General features: G+C 33.2%; 1 long non-coding RNA gene across 1 annotated transcript in view; it reads right to left on the minus strand.

Annotated features, from left to right (window-relative positions):
- Window positions 1–2,159: 2,159 nt before the first annotated feature.
- Window positions 2,160–9,293, minus strand: part of LOC111085791 — a 119,319-nt gene continuing 112,185 nt past the window's right edge. Inside the window, exon 3 of the long non-coding RNA XR_002610582.1 lies at window positions 2,160–2,231. This is a non-coding gene — a long non-coding RNA (uncharacterized LOC111085791). The remainder of the gene's footprint in view (window positions 2,232–9,293) is intronic.

Here is a 9,293-nt window from a genome sequence, read left to right on the forward strand (position 1 = left end):
TCTTAAAACAGTGAAGCTAGTTTACTAAGCTAGGCCTGTTTTTTTTTCCTGTACTCTTAAAACAGTGAAGCTAGTTTACTAAGCTAGGCCTGTTTTCTTCCTGTATTTTTAAAACAATGAAGCTAGATTACTAAAATTATGCCTGTTTCCTTCATGTATTATTCAGATAATGAAGTTAGATTACTTAACTGGATCTGTGTTTTTCCTGTACTCTTAAAACAATGAAGTTGGATTACTAAGCTAGGTCTGGTATCTTCCTGTATTCTTACAACAATGAATTTAGATTACTAAGCTATGTCTGTTTCCTTCCTATATTATCAAAATGATGAAGGTAAATTACTAAACTATGTCTGTTTGTTTCCTGTATTCTTAAAACAGTAATGTTAGTTTACTAAGCTAGACCTGTTTTTGTCATGTATTAATGTAATAATGAAGTTAATTTACTAAGTTAGGTCTGTTTCCTTCCTGCATTATTAAAACAGTGTAGGTAGACTACCAAGCTAGGTCTGTTTTATCCTGTTCTCTTAAAACGACGAAGTTAGATTACTAAACTAGGTCTCTTTCCTTCCTGTACTATTCAAACAATGAAGGTAGTTTAATGAGCTACATCTTTTTTTTTCATGTATTATTTAAACAGTGAAGTTAGATTACTATACTTTGTCAGTTTTCTTCCTGTATTAATAAAACATTGAAGTTAATTTACTAGGCTAGATCTGTTTTCTTCGTGTATTACTGAAACAATGAAGCTAGATTACTAAGCTATGTCTGTTTACTTCGTATATTCTTAAAACAATGAAGTTAAATTACCAAGTTATGTCTGTTGTCTGTTTTCTTCCTGTATTCTTAAAACAATGAAGTTAGATTACTAAACTAGGTCTGTTTCCTTTTATATATTATTCAAACAATCAAGTTCGATAACGAATCTAGGTCTGGTATCTTCCTGTATTCTTACAACAATGAATTTAGATTACTAAGATATGTCTTTTTCCTTCCTATATTATCAAAATGATGAAGGTAAATTACTAAGCTATGTCTGTTTACTTCGTCTATTCTTAAAACAATGAAGTTAAATTACCAAGTTATGTCTGTTGTCTGTTTTCTTCCTGTATTCTTAAAACAATGAAGTTAGATTACTAAACTAGGTCTGTTTCCTTTTATGTATTATTCAAACAATGAAGTTATATTACTAAACTATGTCTCTTTCTTTCATGTATTGTTCAAACAATCAAGTTAGATTACTAAACTATGTCTCTTTCTTTCATGTATTATTCAAACAATCAAGTTCGATAACGAATCTAGGTCTGGTATCTTCCTGTATTCTTACAACAATGAATTTAGATTACTAAGCTATGTCTTTTTCCTTCCTATATTATCAAAATGATGAAGGTAAATTACTAAGCTATGTCTGTTTTGTCCTGTATTCTTAAAACAATAAAGTTAGTTTACTAAGCTAGACCTGTTTTTGTCATGTATTAATGTAATAATGAAGTTAATTTACTAAGTTATGTCTGTTTCCTTCCTGTATTATTAAAACAATGAAGGTAGATTAGTAAGCTAGATCTGTTTTTTTATGTATTATTGAAACAGTGAAGTTAAAGCACTAAGCTAAATCTGTTTACTTCGTGTATTCTCGAAAAAAAGTTATTTTACTAGAATAGGTCTATTTATCTTCTGTGAGCTTGTGAACAATAGGTTAGGTCGTTAAGCTAGGTCCTTCGGTGTTTTGGGGGCATATATATGAGTCAGTAAATTTGTTCTTGTTACATAAACTTAAGAAACTTTGAGTAAGAAAGTTTTTTTTTACGCTTTAAAGCAGATAGAAGGTAACTAAACAACATATCATCGCTAGGTATAGTCGAAAACAACTAAGATTCACTAATCTTGCCTCGCTGTTTTTCTTATACCTTAAAACCCATGGAATCTTTATACCTAGTACACGAAATACCATCCATATAACCTTAAATAATACGCCACAGACGAGCATACCGACCAATGGCGTATAGCTATTCTAAACTTTAATTCTTTACACCAAAAATCTAACATCAGTTACTCAACATTCACGTGTTTTTTCGTGTATTTATATTATTTACGTAGAAACGCTCTGTCAAATTACGTATGCTTATTTAAAAAGTAAATATAATACTCACTTCTTTTTTGGCAATTTTAAATTTTGGAGCTGTAACGCCGAGGTCAGGTTCTTTAGGTGGTGCTTGGTCTGTTCCTGACTCATCCTATTAAAACAGATTTGAGAAAGAAAAATGTAAAACATGAAATTTTAAGTTTATCTTATGTTCCATATTCAAATGCAATATTTTTTCAAAACAATTTATGCAAAATGTTAAAGATATAGCAAGGACGTATATAAAACTAAAGCAAGGCAATGAACAGAGCGAGGCTAACGTGTTCTATACATAGATAGCTGCATGTGGAAGTTACGCAATTATAAAATGTGGTATATTCTTTATGTAAGGATACATAATCACACTATTTCATAATCTGTAGATTGATGTTATCAACTAGTTGGTGTGCATGTATTAATCATGTCTTCTCGAAGTTGGCTTTAAACCATATAATATCATGAATACACATATTTCGATATCAGAATTGTGGTTTTCAATCTTAACGGAAAGCCAGAGATCTCTGTGGCTCAGGTGTAGTCGTACTTAATTTTGAGCTACTAACTAGGGAGAAGGCAGACAGCTAACAGCGCCCGCCGCAATAAGAGCATTGTCTGACTCTTTGAACCCAGTAGAGATTGAATACAATTTTTTTAACGCGCCCACAGCAAAGACGTATGGAGCGTGTTGCTCACGCTGATACCCTAACCAAGGCTATGCTCGGCCATTGATATGAGGAGAAAACGTTTGATATGATAATTTTAAATTGAAAAATACCGAACTTATTAATAATTATATCACGATAAAACATAACTAATACTTTAGATATTTTAATTACAGATTAACATGAAGAGTCTGTATATCTGATTATGTTTGAACATAACTCAATTCTTAAATACAGGATTACCCATAATGCTCTATTGTCTTGAAATGATAGATACTCAAGTAAGATATGTTTAACAAACGTGACTACTTTTATCATTTTATATGAAAAAAATGCAAAAAAAGATCATTAAGACGACACTGAACAGTTCACATCTATTCACAATCTGATCTAGATTTCATGGCCTCCCGAAGGACTGTAAGGAAGGTGTTCCTTTCAGACCAGTTGTGTCGGCCTATGATTCATCTACACAAAAGCTACCATTGTTTTTGAACTCACTTAACAATCACTCTTGCGTTTCTCAAAAGAACAAACTAGAAATCACTTCTAACATAATTAATTCAGAAAATATTTTATTCAGTCTCGTTGATGAGTCGTTTTATGTCTCCATCCGTGTTGGAGAAGGAGTATATTTGAACATGAACTTTATAGATGAGCATGAATATTAGGCAGGTCTAACCGGACATATCGGTCAACGCTTTAACTTAGTAGGTTATCATGTCCATATTGAAAAGACGTTCATTAGATCAGTACACAAATTAGCCACGTGGAGATAGATTTGTCGACGACATATTTATGTTTGGAATACCAGTTTACAACTTTTCTATGTAATTATAGAGTAAATACTTGTCACCCTTTTTATGAAGTTCACTTCAAAATACTGTACTTACTCTAGCATTTTGTTTTTTATTTGATATGTATAATGCTTTAGAAAACAATATACTAGAGACGGCCCATCGCTAACGGCCCACGATGGCTCAGCGGTAAGTCTGAAGGCTTATAACGCTAAAGATTAGGATCCGATACCATTGGTGAGCATAATACAAATAGCCTATTGTTTAGCTTTATGCTTAACAAAACCAAAAACAAACAAAGATTATCGTAAGCCTTATACAAAACTAGTTTTTATTTGTAGATTTCTTTCTGTACGTATTCGAAATGCGGTCAAATAACCAGGCCTTTATAAAAATGATACAGAAAACCCAGGAAAACTTTAAAAACGCATCATTAATATCAGTCTTAAAAGGCAAAACAAAAACGTGTAACACGATGGCAGGAAAAATATTCATATCACAAGGTCTTGTTTAAAAAGTGCAGAAAAGAATGTTGTTTCTAGTTTCACATGCCATCTTTGTGGTGTCGTATACGGGCAGACCTATTCATGAAACAACCAATAAACAAATGTAAACTCTTATTTAATGAAGGCGACAAACAACTTCAGAGAAAATGTTTAATTACGTGTACCCGACGTTTCGGTTTACGCCTTTATAAAGAGTCAATGAACGTCACAGGTTACCAAACTGATTTTAAATGAGAGTAACTGAAAACGAAATACAGCTACAAGAATATAAAGGAAAAGTGTACGTGATACGAGTATAGTCGAATAGGAAACAGACGAATTTTCCATTAAAGACAACCAAAAGTAGTTCAAGATCACTAAATCCATAACCCGTTCAACAAAAACCGTTATTTACTTAACCCAATGCTGAAAATGCAGCTTTCAATATGTAGGTCAAACCAAAACAACTATACGGGAACGTTTTAAAAACCACAAATCAGCAATCAAAACAAACAAAGAACTTACGGTCGTAAAACACTTTAACATGCCTGAAGACTCTCTTGAAGACATTAAACTGACAGGTATAGAGACAAATTTTACATTTTACAGAAACAGGGAAATTAATAAAGCTTACTGGATAGCACTATTAAATACTGTAACGCCAAATGGCATCAATCTCGATCCCGGAATTGTTGACCTTCGTATGTCAATGAAGAGATTTTCAAAACTAAATTCATAATTAAACTTACTTTAAATTATTAGTATTACTCATACTTTAAAATCTCTATATTGGTATTATTTCCTATATATTGCGTCACATTATCATTATTTTCTATTTCCCACCACCTTTTGCCATTATTTTATTTTTAAGTTTATCTTTATAAAGATTGGTTAACATTTCTTATAACTATTATCACACTTAAGTCTTTTATGAACTGTACACATCTCTTTGGCACAATCTAAACCTGACACCAACAACTCTAGGTTATCATTGGCTATTTCTCAACGCTAATTCATATTGAGGTTTCGGTTTACGTGACTTCGACATCCGTGTCTATATATTTCATTAAATTCATTAAACATAACCCTTTATTCTCTTAAAGAAGAATAGAGAAATATTCGAAAGCGCTCAAGTTTTGGGTCTCGTTTGAAAACCTTGATTAAGAGAAAGCATTGATGCATATAACTGTGTTCATCCACCAAAATTCCACATAGATCTTTTACGCATTTCCTTTTTCACAAAAACTACCGTACAAGGCCAAACACTTTGTTAAGGTTGTATTATTTGGTTCTTCAGATGTCACTTTTGTATGAGTTATGTCATATTATTGTTGGACTACCTAAATGGTTATACGGTCTGACAAACACCAAGAGTAATTTTCTTAGATCATATTTCTCATTTGAGTTCAAATTATTAGCAAGAACTTACCTCAAGTGTTTGGGAAGCCACTTTCAGATGTAGAACCGCTGCAGTGACTCTAATTACACTGATGATCTACATCATATGTTTCCTTACTGTTTCTTTTCAACTAAAACCTAACTAGCTGAATATCCACTGTTAAAGCTAAGCACTGGCACAGCACCAGTACTTTTAAAGAAAAATGTCCCTGAGTCTCATGTGTTGTTACCATATTTGCAGAGTTATCTCCTCCATCTTCTCCCCGATAAACTTGTCTATAAGGAATTTTTCTGGTGTAGTCTGGATAATTAGTTCATTTGTTGTAACACAAAACTTGTTTTTTATTTCAACTGACAGATTAGAGGGAAAGCAGATAGTCTACAGCATCCACTGACAACTTATGGGCTACACTTGTCTGACTGAAAAGTGGAATTCGGCCATCACCCTTATAATGCATTCACAGCCCAAAGATGCCACCAGTAGATCTTACTGATCTGGAATGGTCCCCAGAATCTTGATGAAATGTTGACTGCTCCGTTTGGTGGACTTGCAACTCTTTCATGCTGAGTTCAACCACCATATGTACGTCACTTTTCTGCCTGATAAAAATCAACCCTTTTCAATGCCTGAGGTATTCGATATATATTCGATCTCAGAATTCCAGATTGGTCTTTATCATCATGAACCACTATTACCATTCTATGCTCTTGCATGAAGAAGGTAAATGAAAGAAACTGGGATGGTGTGGTAACTGATATTTCTTCTAGCCACCTTTCAATCTCTCAAGACGAAGAATGGATCAAGAACACAAGTATAATTCTCATTGTAGCTGACAAGAGCCCTGGTTGCAGGAAAGGCCCTTGTTGCAGGAGAGGACTTCTTCTATCCTTGTCACACCCTTAGAAAATGTATTCACCTCTAACATAATTTTCCTTTCCACTATACGTTTAACATGGTCTTAGAATATAAACGTCCATAGCCAGGGTTTACAAAGTTAACAGCAGACAGAGAGAAATAGAATGAATAATCTCATTCCCAATTCCAAGGTTCTAACTTAATTTGTTCCGTTCACAAGTAAAACTCTAAGAAACTACAAGTTGAATCTCCACAGTATTAAAAATATAAGCTTAAAGAAAATTAACTTGTACGCTGAATGAAAACGAAAACTAGTACAAGTGTAAACAAACAATAAACGATATTATGTATCCTCTCAATGTCGAGATTTGTCATCGTCACTACAATTACTGTAGCAATGTGCTGATCAACCTTCATTGCTGGTCTACTTCCCAGTAATGAGTTCACTGATTAAATGACCGGCTGGTGGCGATCTAAAACGAGACATTTTCATAAGACAAAGACACAAGGACTCTATATTATTACCATACTTTTTTTCAAACCAGAGTTCTAGTATGGTATTCCATAATATTGTTTTTCTTTTATCAATTATCATTCTCGTTACGTTCAAGAGGAGATTAGCCCAAAGCTATCGGCGTTAGCAGTCCCTAAATTTGAAGTGATAGAAGGCAGCTAAGTAACATCACCCACCGCAAAATCGAATACTGGGCTTTGGCCATTACCATTATAACGCACCCACAGCATCAAAGTACAGATCGCAATTTTATTATTATTATTTTTTGAGGCAAGAGGGTGCTAATCATTGGGCCACTCTCGACCTTTTCCGGATTCTATGTTGGTACAGTATGTTTTGATAGAGGTAAGAAAAATTATCAAACCCTTTTATCAAGCATTAACCTATGGCCAAAAATATATTTGTGCTATGAATGTGAAGACTAAAGATTGTGATAAGTGGATTTTCTTGTTTAAAACCCAGATAATGTGCAGCAACTGAGTTTACCTTCTGCTAGCAACATTAAACAGAAAAGCTGACCGCACAAAAGCTAGAAATCTACGAATCACAATTTAATATAAACAGAAAAGGTCAGCCATACACATTATTAAGTTGAAGTAGGTTATTTATAACAATATTTCATGTTTTATCATAAATTTCCTAAAGAAATGTAAGATTTATACGCTTTGCAATGGTTATCAAGTGTATTTATTTAATTTCAAGAATTGTGTTCATTTTTAACAATTAGAGAGAAAGAGAGTATAACACAACAGCATATCTATACCTTTAATTATTCTTACTTCTTCTAATTAAATTTAAAGCAACTAGGTATTACGGGAGAAGTAGGCTACAAACTATAGTCTTGTAAGTATAAAATGTATCCATAGAAAAGGATTATCTGCAGAAGTTTGTTTGAAGTTATGCACAAAGCTACACAATGGGCTATCTGTGCTCTGCCCACCACAGGTATCGAAACCCGGAGAGACCATGCAATGATATGAATAGTTTCTTTTTTTGGCAAATCTTTTAACTATAACTTAAAAATTACGAGTAGATAAACAATACTGGAAACAATTACGGAAACGCACAGGTGATAGAAGAGTCACAAACCATGAGTAATCGGAACTATATGACCAATTTATTAATAATACAATACATTACTGTCAAAAATACAAAAGAAATATGAATAAGCACTAGTATTTTGTTTAAAGATAGGAGTACACTTTGTTTCTATGCTTCCGTATATTTATTAATGTATATCATGGTAAAATAGTAAACTTAATATCCTGTATTACTACCTATGTTTCACCCAAGTTGTTTGATTGCTGTTTGACATTCTCTGTGTCCATATAGGCCCACACAACTTTGATAATACTCACCTCGGTAAGTTGTGCATTGTATTACTACCCACATTTCACCCAAGTTGTGTGATTGCTGTTTGATATTCTCTGTTTCCATATAAGCCCACACAACTTTGATAATGATAATATTCATATCGGTAAGTTGTGCACTGTATTATTACTCATATTTCATCTAAGTTGTGTGATTACTGTTTGACATTCTCTGTTTCCATATAAGCCCACACAACTTTGATAATGATAATATTCATATCGGTAAGTTGTGCGTTGTATTATTACTCATATTTCATCTAAGTTGTGTGATTGCTGTTCGACATTCTCTGTTTCCATATAAGCCCACACAATTTTGATCTCCAACTCTTGATCTACTTTTGTCTGAACTAATAGAAAGATTTGACTTTCACCCTTATAACGCATCCATGGCCAGAAGTGCAAAGTGTGTTTTCGAAGCAACAAGCTGCGATTCCTCGGATTCACAGTCTGAGAACGCTAACCGCTAGGCCATACGAAGCCTAATGAAACCGTAAAATATATAAATAAGACAGACCATTGAAGGTTATATATAAAAAATTATCACATGAAGTTGGTATTCAGATGTTCATAATGGTCACATCCCTTAGGAAGAGAATAACGAAACCTATGATATCTCGGTTAATAAGTACGTGAAAAGAAAGATACATTTAATAATGTTGTATATCATCCAACTTCTTCCTTGACCAGTGTACTGTTAAATGTTTTACTCCATCCATCTGAAGCTTAGGAACAGAATGATGAAACCGTATGATATCTAGGTTAATAAATACATTAAAAGGAAGCTACATTTAATAATGTTGTATATCATCCAACTTCTCCTTGACCAGTATACTGTTAAATGTTTTACTCCATCCATCTGAAGCTTAGGTACAGAATAACGAAACTGTATGGTATTTAGGTTAATAAATACATTAAAAGGAAGCTACATTTAATAATGTTGTATATCATCCAACTTTTCCTTGACCAGTATACTGTTAAATGTTTTGCTCCATCCATCTGAAGCTTAGGTACATAATAACCAAACTTTATGGTATCTAGGTTAATAAATCCACTAAAAGCAAGCTACATTTAATAATGTTGTATATCATCCAACTT

The sequence above is a fragment of the Limulus polyphemus genome, unplaced genomic scaffold, assembly GCF_000517525.1.
Source record: "Limulus polyphemus unplaced genomic scaffold, Limulus_polyphemus-2.1.2 Scaffold620, whole genome shotgun sequence".
NCBI lineage: Eukaryota > Metazoa > Arthropoda > Merostomata > Xiphosura > Limulidae > Limulus > Limulus polyphemus.